The sequence below is a fragment of the Lactuca virosa genome, chromosome 1, assembly GCF_052849685.1.
Source record: "Lactuca virosa cultivar CGN04683 chromosome 1, Lactuca_virosa_CGN04683_v6, whole genome shotgun sequence".
In the NCBI taxonomy this organism is placed as follows: Eukaryota; Viridiplantae; Streptophyta; class Magnoliopsida; order Asterales; family Asteraceae; genus Lactuca; species Lactuca virosa.
In genome coordinates, this window is record NC_136426.1 from 113,218,411 (window position 1) to 113,235,957 (window position 17,547).

At 34.8% G+C, this 17,547-nt stretch overlaps 1 pseudogene; it reads left to right on the top strand.

Annotated features, from left to right (window-relative positions):
• The first annotated feature begins 6,398 nt into the window (after nt 1-6,398).
• Nucleotides 6,399-17,044, top strand: LOC145119255 (protein argonaute MEL1-like; annotated as a pseudogene).
• The last annotated feature ends 503 nt before the right edge of the window (nt 17,045-17,547 follow it).

Sequence of the window (17,547 nt, forward strand, 5' to 3'; positions counted from 1 at the left end):
AGTATAATGCTTAAAATAAGAAAAAAAATATGAAACAGAAAGCAAAGCAAGATTATATGTTAAACAATAAACTGAAGTACGTTGATATTTTTTGCATTTAATCACAGTAAATAGCAAAATACCAAATATAAATAAGGTAAGCGACAAAAGATACAATTTTGGAATACAAAACTTTACATATCTTTAATCTAGGAGAAAAGGAAAATGCAAAATAAAAAACCCATTCCATAATTTGAACATGAAACACCAATCTTTTAACCATCCAAACCTTTCAAAAACATATTATAATATAAGTAATGTTGTTAAACATAATAAGTCATCATGCTTTAATCCTCTAAATCGTATAAAATTTACTCAGTAGTCGTATACAAAACACTACAACAACATACCTACAACATCAACATTATGTTACCTATTCCTCCATATCTTGTAAATAAGAAGGGTTTATGACAGTTTTTCAAAAGTCAAGGTTCCCTACCTAGGCGACAACAGTTTAACTTTTGTAAAATCACATGTTCATTCATTTGCAATATCATTAAATCAAACACTAAACACACCTCCAAACACTACTGACTACTTTCATAATAGAAAAAAAAAACATACCGCATTGAGTAGAGAAGCATGATCTCACCTACAGTCCATGTCAACCCAAAAAGAGTCACTTTCTACCTTTGCAATACCACTTTTCTCATTAATAACATCTCTTCCCTGAAAACAGAGAAATCGGCCATGAATACTTACAACTTTGATCCAATTTCATCTCTTTACCTTAATTCCATCTCCAAGTAAAATGATTATTTTATCCTTGAAAATAATTGCTTTGTGAAACTTTGGTCCCAAATTAATTAATTAACTTGAACCACGCATCCAAAACATTATAAAATCCTCAAAGAAGGACCCAAAATGCAATTCACTCTCAATATTGTTATAAGAACTAAGCAACCAATTTATATTTCTTAAAAATCAATAAAAAAACATAATAGTATGCGGAAAGTAGTCTACTAAAAAAGGGTTAACATACCTTAACTTAAAGAAAGATTTTGATTCAAAATCGTATTTGCAATAAGTAGTCAAACTTTAATAAATCATTACTTGGCACCATCAACTTGTTGAGAAGTTCTTTATATTGATTTTTTATTGTTACCAATTACTATCTTTGGTTTGTCGGTGGTTACTTTTGTGACTACACACTTCAGGTCAATGAAATACCTAACTGCTAGAAAGTTAAGATAATTTTAGTATATTCCAAAGAATGAAGACTATAGCCCAGCCTACCTTCTTACTTCGATCACCAATTGATTTTAATTGTTAATTTGCAAACGCCATTATATGAACAATTTAGATAAGATTCAAGCATCATTCAACGGCGGTAAATTAGAAAGTACCTTTAATTTCAAAAGCAAAGTCAAACTATCAATAAACCGACCCAAAAATTTAAAAGGCTTCAAGATCATAAGACTTTGAGTCACGTTATCTGGGAGAAACTATAAAAATACTAAAATAGAAATGAATCCATATGGTAAAAAACTAATATACAAAAAAACATTATTTAATAGATGAAAAAGGTAAATAATATATAGTATTGAGTGAGTACTTTCAACCTGGTTTTCTTTTACTGCATCATGAAAAGCCTAGGTCTGATGGACTTGTTGGGTCTTTGTCACTATACAAAGCTATATACAAAAAACATAGAAATCAACATAAAGAAAAACCTCAATATATTTATGAAATCTATGTTTAAGGAACCCGAAAATGTGATTAGGGTACAATTAGCAACAGTTTTAAAGGGTACAACGATAGAAAAAGTTTTAAAACCTTACCTCAGCTATCATCCTTTTTGTTGTAGTTTACCAACTCCACCATATCATAGCTATACTATTTAGGGTTATTAGATGTAGTCAGGGAAGCATCTATGGTTTGTTGAAGGAGGAAGTAAGCACCTGAAGGCATTTGTTGTTGGTTTAGCAGTAACACAGGTGAAAATCATTGTTATAGTAACAAATGTAGGTGGTTGAAGGTGAAAGGAGGCAGAACATGGGAGGAGTGAGACGTGGGTGTAATGGTGGTGCAGTGCTCCGACGAAGGGGAGATGCTATGATGGTGGTGTAGCGGTTCTGATGTCATCTCGACTAATGTCACACCCCCGAACCAGACGGCGGAAACGTCTGGGGGCTTGATGTGACTTTCAACATTGTAGTATCATTACAGAGTATATAATTGAAACATAACATCATCATCATCACACATGTAATATAACAACATTCATTGTTTACATTGAGTATTGTATTTGAATATTACATGCCAAAATAGTCAGAGTATGATGAAACAAAATATCCATTAGTTTGTTTCGTTCATCCTGCTTCAACAGTTTCTTGAGAATACAAGTTAATTTGAAAACGGTCAACATAAAAATGTTGGTGGCTTCATAAGCATGTTTGTGAAAATGATTTGTATAGCTTTGAAACCACCAGAAAATCCTATATTTTCTGCAAACTGTTTAGTATGTTTGTGTCAGATCTTGTATTAATGCATGTATGTTATTGTTTATTTGACTAAAAGGGTAAAGAGAATGTAGAGAGAATGTAAAGGGCATGTAAAGAGAATGTTTCTAGACAACTCGATGTTGTCTGTAAAAGAGAAAGCTGCCATACCAACCCCCGAAGTTGAGTACCAGTATGAGTATGTTTCCGAGTAATCCAAGAGAAAAGAGAATGGTCTTCCGTAAACTTCATAACGTTAATTCCTCTAAGTGAGCCGTCATAACCATACTAAATAAAGACAATTTCGCCTGTCTTGGCGTTGTTGGACGCCAGTTTTGATTATAAGATTTTCGTCACCCTAGACTGAGTTAGTCTAACTGTAGCGAACAACTCAGGTGTGGGGTGTCATCCCCGTATAGATCTATACACAAATCTCCGCTCTCCTTCCAAGAGACTCTGATTATAACTACATGCTACGATCGTACACTTAATAGGTGTCAATCGACAAAACTCACTAGATCCTTAATCGAATTTACGCGAAGAAAAGTATAAACTCATTCCAGACCCAATGAACCATGTAAGTGAACCACTAAGGCATCGCTAAACATGTAAATCATTTCAAGGCCCACTTGGAATGATATTATATAACATGGGCCCGAAATATATATGAAATGACAACTAAGGCCCATTTCACATGTAAGGTATTTATAGGCCCAAATAGCACACAAATAGTATCCAAGGTTCGTCGCACATGTTAATGGGTCAATGAGACCCAATAAACATATAAATAATATACAAGACCTATCAAACATATAAATGGGCCACTAAGGCCCAATAACCTAGAAAATGATCAAATTAATCCGTTTGTTAGTTTATCGTTGGTTTTGGTTCAAGTATTCACTAAAATAGCATAAAAGCCCACTTTTGTAAAAATGACGTTCTTGGCTCAATAAGCCAAAAATTTACAGTTAAGGCCCAATCTTAGTAAAAATAACACTTTAGTCCCCATTTTATTCAAAACTTGTATTTATGGCTAGTTGTTGGTAAAAATAACCTTTCTAACCCATTTTTGTCAAAAATATCCTTTTTGGCTTCATTTTTGTGAAAATACACATTTTTCTTGTTTTTGAGCTTTTCGGACCTAGTTGTTGGAAAATTTGTAGAAAAATCATCGTAAGTCGAAATTTGGATCCGTAAATTCTGGAAGTTTGGAAATTTTGTCTACTTTGTTCAAAATTTTTCTAAGAATTTTTAATGGCTTCTAACAAGCGTGAAATTGCTCACCTTCACAGGCTGGTCCGAAATTATTTCAAATCTGATAGGCAGTTTTGAAAAATTCACCAAAAATTGTAGAAAAATCGTATGAAAACGTGAGAGTAGTCATTTTAAAGGTATAAACTTGAACTTTTTGCATGTAAAACAGTTTTGAAACATATTATCATTTAGGTGGTCAAAACAGTTCGAGATTGGACCAAAACGTTTCTGTGAAGGGCTGATTTTTGAGTTTAGTTTATAGATCTTGAAACACAACACTCATTTTTACTATTTTAAGTGTATAAATCCCAGATCTACTAGTTTACATGTATTATATGTGATAACACATACTTTTCTCAAGATTTTCATGTAGATCCAAGTGATAAACTTCATATTCTTAACATATTGGTTTTCATGTAGATCCAAGTGATAAACTTCATATTCTTAACATATTTTTAGATTTATGAAGTAAATAACACATAATCACCAAATAAATCATGAAAAACACACATATTCATGCATACAGACATAGATCTACACAATACAACTTGTATTCTCCCCCAAAACAAAGTAAAAATCGAAAATAGGGGGTATGAACTCACCTTGGGGGTTTTTGAGATGTAGATGAAGAAGAAGAAAGATTTTTTTGAACCTAACTTGAGTTCTTGGTGAGATTCTTGAAATGTGGGTGTTCTAATGGGCCATAAACACGAAAATGAGGTTGTAAGAAGAATGATCTTAGTATAATCTTGAAATAAAGCACCTTGAGTTTAACCTAGAACTTACCAAGATGATAATACTTAATGCAAAGCTCTTGAAATCCCCCACCAAAGTCACGATTTTTAGATGAGAAAAGGAAGAACTTCTTTGTGTTCTAGAGAGGGATATGAGAGAGTTCTTTTGTTGTTTGAAGGGAAGAATGAGGTGAAATGGGGAGGGTTGGGCCGAGATATGGAGAGGGGAGAGGAGGGTGTGGCTTGGAAACATGTGAGGTAATACCCTATTGCCTAGATGTATGAAGGTTATTTCATGTTTATTTGTGGTGTAATATTGAGGTGTCAACCTCTTTATCCACCATAATTCTTCTTTTTTTTTTTATATAAAGGCCCAACCAAATCAAGGAGATTCTTTGGCCCAAGGAAAAGCCCAACGAGATTTTCGGCCCAATGAGGCCTAAGGAAAGCGTTCTCGGTCCAATAACTTGGAATAATTTCTTGTGGCCCAATAAGAAGGGTTCGGTCCATTAAGAGTGTTTTAGCCCAAAAAAATTGCTAAGATGGAGTATTGGGTCTTGAACCTCTTGAGTGTGTTTGGATTTCAAATGAATGATTTTGATTGAGCATCGTATATGATATACACTTAGAGTACAAGTTTTAAAATAGATGATGTTTACATGAGAGTAGAATTCCCTAGCAAAAATGCTAGTTGTGACAACTAATGGGTATCTTTCTAGAGGGAATACGATAAAATAGAGAGAAAGAGAGGATTTTCTAATGAAAGTGTGGGGTTTCACTATTGGAGATGAGGGTGGCGACGATGACAATTGCAAATGAGACGTGGGGTTTTGGAGAGGTGGTGACTGTGGTGAAATGCGGTTCGGGATAAAGGGTCAGAGAGAACAGGAGTTGGGTATTGAACTACAAAATACCGAATCCCTTTAAATCTTGGCTTCAGTTGACTCACTCAAGGGATTAAAGGGTGGGTCAAAATTCCTCCACTGGGTAAAGAAGTATTTGCATGGATTAGTTGTACTTTTAACTTGTAGGTTTGGATGATTTCAAATTTTAAAATTTTGAATAAAGTCGGAATTTAGGGAAGGAAATAAGATTTGCTGGGAAATATAAGAATTCAAAATATGGGTTAAAATTTAATCCTATTTTAGTTGTGATACTTGTACTATTAGCTTAATTATTTGAACGTATTAAATTATTTTAAGGAATAGTAACGTTTGTATATATATATATATATATATATATATATATATATATATATATATATATATATATATATTCTCAAAAGCTTAAGGAATTATAAAGTTCTTTTGTTTTAGACATTTGCCATTAAAATTTTCCATTCTTATACTTTTGGTCCCTTATTACAAAAGTTTGTGGTCTTCAAAATTTAACCAAATAAATAGAAAATGGACATGATAAAGCTTTGAATTATACTTATCAATCTGTTCGAACAAGCCCTGAACTTTTTCTCTGGATGATCCTCCGTTCTAGATGTCAAAGTCTAAGAAGGGTGTCCACATTCACAAGGGTTTGTATCTTCAAATATTTTCTTAGAGGAAGAAGAATAAGTATCCATTACGAGAGATCAAACACAAACATCGTTCGTTTTTCTCTTTTCCAAGCCCGATATATAAATAGCAATTTTAATATATTTATTCAATGTCATTAAATATAATGCCATGTCATTTGCCAACTAATTGTATACCTAATGAATCTAGTTGCCTTTAATGAGAATTGAACAAAAGTGTAAGCCCGTTTAGTTTTTTAGACAAAAGGTTAAGTTCTTTGGGTTTTTTCGAACATACAAAACATGATTGAGGTTTTTTGAACGGTTTCGAAACTTTGTTGGTCTTACAAGTCATTTTTTCGATATTTAAGTCCACGTCATAAGCCATGCCATTCGTTGATTTTCATTAGCCGGTTGACGCTAATGAGAATTGAACAAAAGTGTAAGTGAATTAGGATTTTTAGACAAAAGGTTAAGTTCGTTGGGTTGTCTTGAACAAACAAAACATAATTGGGGTTTTTTTGAACGGTTTGGTAACTTCGTTGGGCTTATAAGTCATTTTCCCTTCATATGGAGCATCACATCTCGGAAACATGCTGTTAGCTTATGATGGAAACAAAATCGCATGTTTTCTGCAGGGCTATTACCATTTGAATCCCAAGAGTTTTCTGTTAAACTCACCCAACAAAACGGGTATAAGTATTACTTTCTTTCCAATATCAGGTTTTTTAAATACTTCTTTTCAAATTGTAATTTGTTTTATACACATATATTGTAGGTGGGAAAAGGAATTCAAAATCAACATCAAATTTGCAGCTAGAAAGGATATGAACCATCTGAAACAATTTTGAAGTCGTGGACACCATGATAATCCCCATGAAACTATCCAAGCTCTTGATGTTGTTTTAAGTGATTGTTTACAAGGGTAACAATTAAGTGTCATAATATATCTTTTCTCATTAAACTCTCAATAGGTTCTAATTGTTTTTACATGAATTGTTTGTAGGAGGAAAGCACTTGATAGATCATTGTTTAGTCGAGAATTTGGGACAAATGTTCTTGGTGATGGTGTTGAGTTTTGGAAAATGGTTTTATCAAACTCTAAGACCAACTCAAATGGGCTTGTCACTTAACCTGGGTATGTATTTGTATTTGTATATATTTTGATTATATATTTGTATATATTTTAATCATCAACCATTCTAAATTAATATAAATCTTACATATATGTTAGCTTGTGCTTTTTATGAACCTAAGTTAGTTACTGAGTTTGTTGGTGAATTTCTACATAAGGATATATCGAGACCACTATCGGACCAAGATCGTATCAAGGTACAAACAAGGAAAGTATTTTTTTTTACCAATCTTAAAAAGTTGTTTTTTAGTGATAATTTATTATTTCCCTTTCAAGTAAAGACAACATTGAGAGGGGTAAGAGTGGAAGTTAGGAGACATGATTACATGAGACATTACAAGGTTGATTCTTTAACAGTTCAACCAACTAGGAGACATGATTACATGAGACATTACAAGGTTCATTTGTTAACAGTCCAACCAACTAAACAACTAACGTAAGCTTCAATTCAAATAAACATTTTTTTTTAAAGTTTTTGTGTTTTTTTTTTTAACTTTTTTGTTATTAAATCTTGTTAGATTTATTGTTCATGACACTAGAGCGACAATATCTCTTGTTGAGTATTATTGGGGGAAATACAACATTAATCTTCGGTTTCCACACCTTCCAGCAATCCAAGCTGGCACAAATACTAAACCGATCTATCTACCAATGGAGGTCTGTTGTTATAATTTATGAGAGATCATGATTCTTCCACTTAAGAAATTGATTTCTACTGTGGATAAATCAATTTCTTGAATGGAAAATCACATTCTTTTTGTATAGGATTAATTAAAAATAATTGTAAATTAAAATGTAACTTTGTTGGAGTAAAGATTTGTAGCATTGTAAGTGGTGTACGATATGATGAGAAGTTGAATGGAAAACAAGTAATCAACTTTCTTAAGGCCACGTGTTAGCGCCCAGGGAGCAAAGCATCCATAAGGTATTCTATAAATTCCAACCATTGATTGAAATCCATTTATTTATTTATAATTTGGTGCACATGTTTTAATTTGCAGACCATGGAGAGTAATCTTCATCTTCATATCTATCTCTTTTAATAAATGAAACTTAAAAATGACATGTGTTAGTTTTTTAAAATGCATTTTTGACACGTGACATTTTTTTATGATTTTTATTATTATTATTTTTTTTTGGTAACAAATCAAATTCAATCCAAAATTTGAAAATACAAAATCTTATCCTAATAACATTATTATTTTATTTTGCTTAACAAATTAATTCATAATTACTTACAATCCACAATATCTTGGTTTTTTTTTACATTTATTATTATTATTATTTATATAGAAATTTTAAATATACCGACTGTGGTTTTCACGGGTTATAACCTAGTATTCTAATAAAAGAATAATTTTATTCTCCTTTTGTCATGTGTCATCATATTATACTTTCTAATTAATGTTATGCCACTTGTCAACCTATTGATTTTCCATTTCAAATTTTAAATTTCTCATTCTAATTATATTAAATCAATAATATTAGAATAAAAATTAAAATAAAATTAATACAAATTATAAGGTGATATAATTTCATATATTTATTTAAACCAACGATTATAATTTTATATAACTAAAAAATATCTCTTAATTAATAATTTATGTAAAATAATTTATTTAAAATAATTGATTAACAATTTTGTGTTTTTACTACGAAAGTTTAATTAATTTTGTAACCACGGTTTCCAAGAGTTATAAACTAATAATTACAATAAAATAAGCTTGTAGTCAAAGGTTTTGGAATGCATATGTACACGAGCAGCTTACTTCAATTGAAGCACACATTATTCCACCTCCATATGTAACTAACTTCTCTAACACCTTTTTTTACAAGCATTTATCTCTTATTTTTATTTTTATAAATTTTCATTTTATCTTTCAGATCAAGTATGAAGTATGAAGGGTGTGGGCCTTTATCAAATGTCTTTCCAGCAGCCGGACGATGGCATAAGTGACCATGTTGCATTTGGACAATTTAAACTTTTCCCATTCTTTAATGTATAATGATTCTTATTTCTGTGTAGAAAATGCGCCTAGGAGGTAGTTTGGATTTCTGGGCTGTCATCAACTTTTCACGTCACGGGGAAGTTGCGGTTAGGCCAAGAATTACTAAGGTGCTTTTTGTTTTTTTTTAGACAAAATGTCTGCAGTCTGCGGACCACATCCGTAGACCTCTGCAGTAGACGAGGTGGACCAAACGTCTGCAGTCTGAAAAAAGAAGATTTTTTTTTAACATCTGCAGGCTACTAAAATAAGTTAAAATCTAAATAAATTGTTTTTTTTAAACTTCAAAATGATTTTTTTTATATTTTTATGACTTTGTTATAAATCTAAATAAACTAAAATCTAATATTTTTATGATTTTTTAATATTTCAAAGTGATTTTTTAATATTTTTATGACTTTGTTTTTTTAACATATGCAAACTATTAAAATAAACTAAAATCTAATTAAACTGATTTTTTTAAACTTCAAAGTGATTTTAATATTTTTATGACTTTGTTATAAATAATTAACAAAACTAGATCAACTTTTATGTATTATTGTATAAAAAGTGAAAATAAAAATGGTACGAATTAACGTATATATTTGATAAAAACGAACAATTTTGGTTGCAAAGTTATACCTAAACATTGTAATTAGGAATCAAAGACTTTGATACATAAATGGATGGATATAAACTTCGATTCTCTCAATTAAATCAATTAAAAACGTACCATAAATATTTTCCCAAGAAATTGACGATACTCTATGAAATAATGTTTTATAAAATTTGACACAAAAGTATAAGAATATATTATGATTTTTTTTTCACATTTATATAAACAACTTTAACGACCATTATTGTAATAAATCTTTATATATAAATTTGTCAAAAGTATCATGTTTGTGTCATCAAACATTTTTTATAAAGTATTTTTTTTAAAAAAAAAATTGTTTATCATTAATAAAGTTGGAAATGAATATAAATTAAAAAAACTAAAAAATAAAGATATATGTGTTTTTTAGGCTAGAATATGTCTGAAAATGTTAGAAGACTTTGATCCACATCTGCGCTAAGAAGAGGGCGGGCAAACATTTTTAGGTCTGTAGTCTTCAAAAAAACAAACAGTCTGCGAACGCTAATTTCTGCGCGTAGTCTGTACGACGCAGACAAAAGAGGTCAAGAAGATCTGCAGACAAAAAACAAACAAAACCTAAATATAAAGAAAGAAAAGAGATCATTTGTTGGTGATTTGTTTCACTAATGTGATTTAAGTGTAATGGGATTACTTTGTTGACCAAAAGTGATATTGATAAATATTAAACAAGTAAGGAAGGTGTGGAGTGCACACTTGTTTAAGTTTATTCAAGATTAAAAGTAGACTGTCATTTAGGGGCGAAGCCCCTGAACGAACGGGGGTCCGGGGGCAGCGCCCCTGGGAGCGGGGTCCAAGGGGCGACAGCCCCTGGCTGGGATCGAAAATGCATCAGAAATCCAAATTTAGAATATTTGACCCGTTTTTTGACTTGGTATTAATCCTTATAGAAAACCCGGATTTATGACCGTTTTTTTACTGTTGCCAAACTGTTTTATGACAGTTTTCAGACAAAGAAGGTATTTAACCAATTGTGGTCAGTTTTTTCTGGTACTTACGAAATTCATATATCTCATTCTCTGTTCTTTTTCTCTTCTGAGTCTTATCCAATCAAAGATTAGGGAGTACCACCCAATAGTTTGATTTGGTAGTGAAATCACAATTCTCAGAATTTCCAAGGCTATTTTATCCCGATTCTCTTACATCATTGAGGATCTCTACTCAACAACTAGCGATGCAAACGGGTGGTGTGGTTCATTCAGGACTAATTATAGAGCTTCTGATTTCATTCTATAATTCAACAAGTCATAAACCGCATAGAATAATATTCTACAGGTATGTATGACAACACATTAATTTCCTCCATTTTTGGTATAATTATTAGTATTTTAATCATGTCATTACCGATACTTGTATCACAGGGATGAAGTTGGTAAATGACAGTTCAATGAGGTTTTGATGAACGAGATGGACAAAATCAGAAAGGCATTTGGTTTTACTTTTTATGATATAAAACTTGAACCTTTTGTGTCTCTATGTGTTTGTGTATTATAACTAGTTCTTTGTAATGATGTTTCAGGCGTGTGCATCATTGGAGGAAGGGTATTTGCCTCCTGTTACATTTGTTGTAGTTCAAAAGAGGCATCACATGTTGGAATCAACCCTATTAACCTGATGCAAGACAGAAAACAGAGCACAAAGAGGAAAGAACAGGGGAAGCTTTTGGGGCCAATTTTTCTGATTTTTATTCCAGTGCATACATTCACGAAAAAGGAAAACTTCCTACTTAACAAAGTAAATCCCTAGAAACTAGCAACTGAACTACCCATTTGCTACGTCTACTAAAGAAAAGGACTTTATGGCCAACATGGCCTTTTACTTATTCAAATTAAAGCAATGGACGAAAATACCCCTGCAGTGAATTTCTTTCATTTGAGCACGTTGGATTAAATCCAACATACTCTCCCTTAATCCAAAGTGTTCAAGTCAAGTTCATCCTTCCAACTTCGGAACTTATTACCTGTTTTACACCCAACAGGTCTCTCAATTTTAGGAACTGTGCTTTTCCCATTGATTTAGTGAGGATATCTGCCTTTTGCTCTTTGCTGCATATGTATTGGACCTCTATGTCTCCTCTTTCCACACACTCACGTATGAAGTGATACCTCGTGTGTATATGTTTGCTTCTCCCGTGGAAGACAAGATTCTTTGTTAGATGCAGGGCCGACTTGTTATCAATGTATAAGACAGGTGCCTTGATGTTAGAACCAGTAATTTCACTTAGTAAGCGTTTGATCCAGATTCCTTGACATGTGGCTGTAGTAGCTGCCATAAATTCCGCCTCACACGAAGATAGAGCAACGCATCATTGTTTATGAGATCCCCAGGTAACCAGGTTCTCATTTAGGTAGTAATCCATTCCACCCGTGCTTCTTGCATCATTTACATCTCTTGCATGATCACTATCTGTGTACCTGGTGATGATGGTTTCTTTGCTGCCTCTAGTGTAAACTAGACTGTGGTCCATGGTCCATTTCACATACCTCAAGATATGTTTGACAGCCTTCATGTGTTGAAGTGTGGGTCTCTCCATGAATCTGCTTACTAAACCAACATCATAGCTTATGTCAGGTCGAGTATGAGTTAAGTATCTCAGTACACCAACCACACTTCTGTAATCTGTGACATTTACTTCTTCTCCCTCTTCATATTTTGTTAGTTCCAACTTAGGCTCCATAGGGTATTTGCAAGGATTTCAATCTATCATGTCTGTCTTCACAAGTATATTCTTTGCATATGCAACTTGCTTCAAAGTGACTGCACCATCATGTTGGTTTACCTCAATACCAAGGTAATAAGAGAGCATCCCCAGGTCACTCATTTCAAATTTCTTTCTCATCTGCTCCTTGAAGTGTTCCACTTCTAGATTAGAATCACATGTTACAATGAGGCCGTCAACGTACACACCAACAATCAATAACTTTCCATTCTTGTTTCTTGTGTATACAGAATACTCGTATGGGCACCTTTTGAACCCAAGTTGTTTTAGACAACCATCAAGCTTCGAATTCCAAGCCCTAGGTGCTTGGCGCAAGCCATATAAGGCTTTGGACAACCTGTACACCTTATTTTCTTGACCTTTTTTCACAAATCCCTCCGGTTGAATCACATACACCTCTTCTTCTAGTTCCCCATTTAGGAATGCTGATTTCACATCCTGGTGGTGTACTTTCCAACCGTTCTTTGCAGCGAGTCCAAGTAAGATCCGAACCGTTTCTATTCGAGCTACAGGGGCAAACACCTCGTCAAAATCGACACCTGCCTTTTGTACATACCCCTTCGCGACCAAGCGCGCCTTATACTTCAATACCTGTCCTCTTGGATCCTTTTTCACCTTGTAGACCCATTTGAGCCCTATTGGTTTTCTACCAGGTGGAAGGTCTACAAGGTTCCAAGTCTTGTTCTTTACTATAGCTTCTATTTCACTCTTCATAGCATCAATCCAATGATTCTCTTTGCTAGCCATGGCATATGTGACTGGTTCTTCGTCTTCATTCAAGAGTAAAATTTGTTCACACTCATCATATAAGTCGGTTAAGAGTCGGTACCTTTTGGGAGCTCCTCCACCAGTTGAACTAGAAACAACGCTTGTTGAACCGGTTGAGCTCATAGGGGTTATGGGAGAAGGTGGGGCTTCCTGTGGGCTCGGATGCATGGTGTTTCCTTATGAGGTGTCTTCGATTACATCTTCGTTCCCTTGGAAGTTCATACCATCACCCACATCAGGTGTTAGTGGATCTGTGTTGGCAACTTCATCTTCAACCTGATCAATTTGGTCTTCTACTTGTGGTGTTAGACCCTCAACTGTGAACGTGACACCTGGAGTATGTTTAAACTTTTCTGTAGTATCCCACGACCACATCTTATCTTCTTCAAAGTAAACTTCTCTACTTATACGGATTGATCCTGTGACCGGATCAAACAAACGATAAGCCTTCGTCCCTATTTCTGTTCCCAGGTGGACTAGTGGTTTGCTTCTATCACCGAGTTTGTGGAGATAACCTGTTTTTACCTTTGCATGTGCTACACATCCAAAAACTCTTAGATGCTCTATATTTGGTTTTCTCCTGGTCCACATATGATAAGGTGTTGCTTCTTCAAGGCCCTTCGTGGTTACCCTATTTAAGATATAGACTGCATTACATACAACTTCACCCCACAAAACATCAGGTACCTGCATAGCTTTTAACGAGCTTCTTGTCATCTCAACAACAGCCCGATTCTGTCTCTCCACGACTCCGTTTTGTTGGGGAGAAAACGGAGCCGTGTAGTGTCTTTGTAGACCCGTTTCTTCGCAATAAGAGGTGAATTCTTTTGAGAGGAATCCCCCCCACGATCTGTCCGGAACACCTTCATCCTTTCACCAGTTTCAACTTCTACCATTGCCCGGAATTTTTTGAACACACCAAACACTTGATCTTTTGATTGCACCAGGTAGACCCACATCACCCGACTAAAGTCATCAACGAGCAGAAAGAAATACTTGTTTCCTGCAGGTGTAGGTGGTGAGATTGGACCACAGAGGTCCCCGTGAATTAGTTCCAGTTTCCTGCGTGCCCTGAAATTTGTATGTGATGGGTAGGGTTTTTGAGCATGCTTACCCACCAAGCATCCTTCATATAATGCTGTGGGACTAATCATCTTTGGCAATCCCTGAACAATGCTTTTATCTGACATGAGTTTTAGTGTAGGATAACTTACATGACCCATACGTGCATTCCATAACTTTTCTGGTTCCTCCTTAGCCCCAAGAAAACACTTTGAACTAATGTCTTCTAATATAATTTTGTACAGACGATTAGAAGACATTTTAACTTTCATGAGAAGTTTGCCCTTTTTATCATGAATCCACAGGAATGATCCAATCATAACGATCCGATCACCACACTCAGCCAATTGTCCCAGACTTACAATATTACTGCACAAACTCGGTATGTAATATACCTCACGAAGTACACGATGTTAACCGTTCTTGCACCAGAACACGATTGAACCCCTTCCTTCAATGCGAACCCTTGATCCATCACCAAACTTCACTGAACCTTTGATGGATTGATTGAGTTCGCGAAAATTTTCTTTTTCACCTGTCATATGGTTACTTGCACCATTGTCCAAGTACCACATGTTTGATCTTCTTTGCTCATCACCTGCTGATCTCAAATTTGGATTCACTTTCTCTTCATTTAGATTCACTTCAAGAAACTTATTCTCTTCATTTGAGGCAGATAGCAAAAGTGCTGGTTCGTCATCATTGATTTCTCGAGCTAAATTGACTTCTTGATTCCTTTCACGTCTAGGATTTTGGCATTCTGCAGCGAAATGCCCAAAGTCTTGGCAGTTATAGCACTGAACTGTACTCTTATCCAGATTACTTGAATTACCCCGGTTTCCATCTCGCTGTTGATAACCGCCGCCTCTTCGTCGGCCTCCTCGACTACTAGAACCTCTACCGCGACCTCTTCCGCGACCCCTTGGATTGCTAGAAGTTCCTCTATGCGACTTGTTAGCATTCTTAGTAGAGTTTTCACTTTGCTTCTTATTCCTGTCAGACCACTCTTGATGGGTGAGCAAGAGTTTCTTTTCTTCTACTTCACCATGCCCTTTAATCCTCTCTTCATGAGCTTTTAATCTGCCTACTACTTCTTCAATAGTCATCACATCCAAGTATGCAAATTGTTCAATGGTGGATGCAATTTGAAGGAATTTGGATGGTACTGCACGAAGCATTTTCTTCGCGACATATGCTTCTTCAACTTTATCACCAAGGGCTCGAATATTACTTACAATATTGTTGATCTTGACAGGAAACTCGTCAACTGTTTCTGATTCTTTCATATTCAAAGCTTCAAATTCAGTCTTCAATGTTTGCACCCTTGCTGTCTTAACCCTATCTGACCCCAAGTACATTGTCTTCAAGGCATCCCATGCCTCCTTGGCCGTTTGCTTTTCTGACAACGATAACAAGAGATCTTCAGGAATCCCTTGATAGATGGCAGCCATCGCTAGTTTATCCTTCTTTACTTCAACTACGGTGTTGGCCGTTCTGGGCTCGACTGCTTCCCATACACCCTGGGCTTGCATGAAGACCTTCATCTTGATGGCCCATGCAGCGTAGTTGTTTCTTGAGAGCATAGGGTAGTGTAGAGTTATCTGGCCTTCCTTGTCACTTCTATCACCCATAGTTGTTTGTCGGGGTTGATATTTGGGCATAAACCGGGCTCTGATACCAAATGTTGGAATCAACCCTATTAACCTGATGCAAGACAGTAAACAGAGCACAAAGAGTAAAGAACAGGGGAAGCTTTTGGGGCCAAATTTTCTGATTTTTATTCCAGTGCATACATTCACGAAAAAGGAAAACTTCCTACTTAACAAAGTAAATCCCTAGAAACTAGCAACTGAACTACCCATTAGTTACGTCTACTAAAGAAAAGGACTTTATGGCCAACATGGCCTTTTACTTATTCAAATTAAAGCAATGGACGAAAATACCCCTGCAGTGAATTTCTTTCATTTGAACACGTTGGATTAAATCCAACATCACACACGCTTCTTCCCTATGAAGCATTTTGACAAGAATCACACTGATACCAATGGCAACATTTTTACAGGTTTCATGGTTACTGATTATGGGTTTTTTCAACTGATCTTCTTGTTAAATTTAATTTAATTTTTGCAGGGACTGTGGTTGATACCAAGATATGCCACCCAACTTAATTTGACTTCTACTTCTGCAGCCATGCTGCTATTCAGGTGAAATGTCATGTACTTATTACATGTATATATTAAGTAATTTTTAAGAGTTTAAAAGGTGTATTGCGTTGGATAATTCAATTTGGGTGTGTTTATTTGTAGGGAACGAGCATGCCAACACATTATCACGTGCTCTATGATGAAAACAAGTTAACTGCAGATGGGTTGCAGAATCTTACATCTAACTTATGCTTCACGTAGGTAATTCAACCAACCAGCTAACCCTATTAACCATTTTGATAAATTTCCTCCTAACATAACATAACTGGGTTTTCAACTTCAGGTACCAAAGGTGTACAAGATCTGTGTCCATAGGTATGATGTTTTTCATCAGCTGATGATCATTCATTCATATATAAATTAAAGTTGTTTGTGTGTTAATTTGCTATTACTCCTAGCTGTTTACTATGCACATTTGGCTGCGATTCATGCACGCTGCTACATGGAAGGTGGTGAGTTGTCTGATAGTGACCGGGTTGCTGAGGTGCATCTTGTCCCTATGATTCATGAGAATGTCAAGAGTGTCATGTACTACTGTTAACTTGTTGGAGGGTTTAGCTCTTTCGGGTAGATAATGGTAAGTAGCATATTTGTTTTTGGGTAATTAAATAATACAATGGAAGTAGACAAGCAGTAAAGGGTTTTTATTTTTGTGTCAAGTAATTAAGTACGCGCTCATGTAGATATGTTGGTTTTTAAAGTGCCTAAGGTTTTGGTTTCACATGGCTTCATTAGTTTTTGGGATGTTTACATCTAATCTTGAACAATGTTATTGCTTGAATCAATGCATGAATTCTATATCCTTTTAACTTTATAATCTTCAATCCTTTTACACCAGAGTAAAAACAACGTATTGGTGTGTTATATGTGAATAAAAAAGTTTTGAAATAAAACATATGAGATATAAACATTGGTTTCCTTTACACTTTATGAAATGTCTTGATTGCGCTACAATGTAATTAGGTTATGGGGAATAGTCACATCCAAGCCACCGGAAAAGCGCTGCCAACTCAGCGTCACGTCAGCTCCACCACCAACTCACTA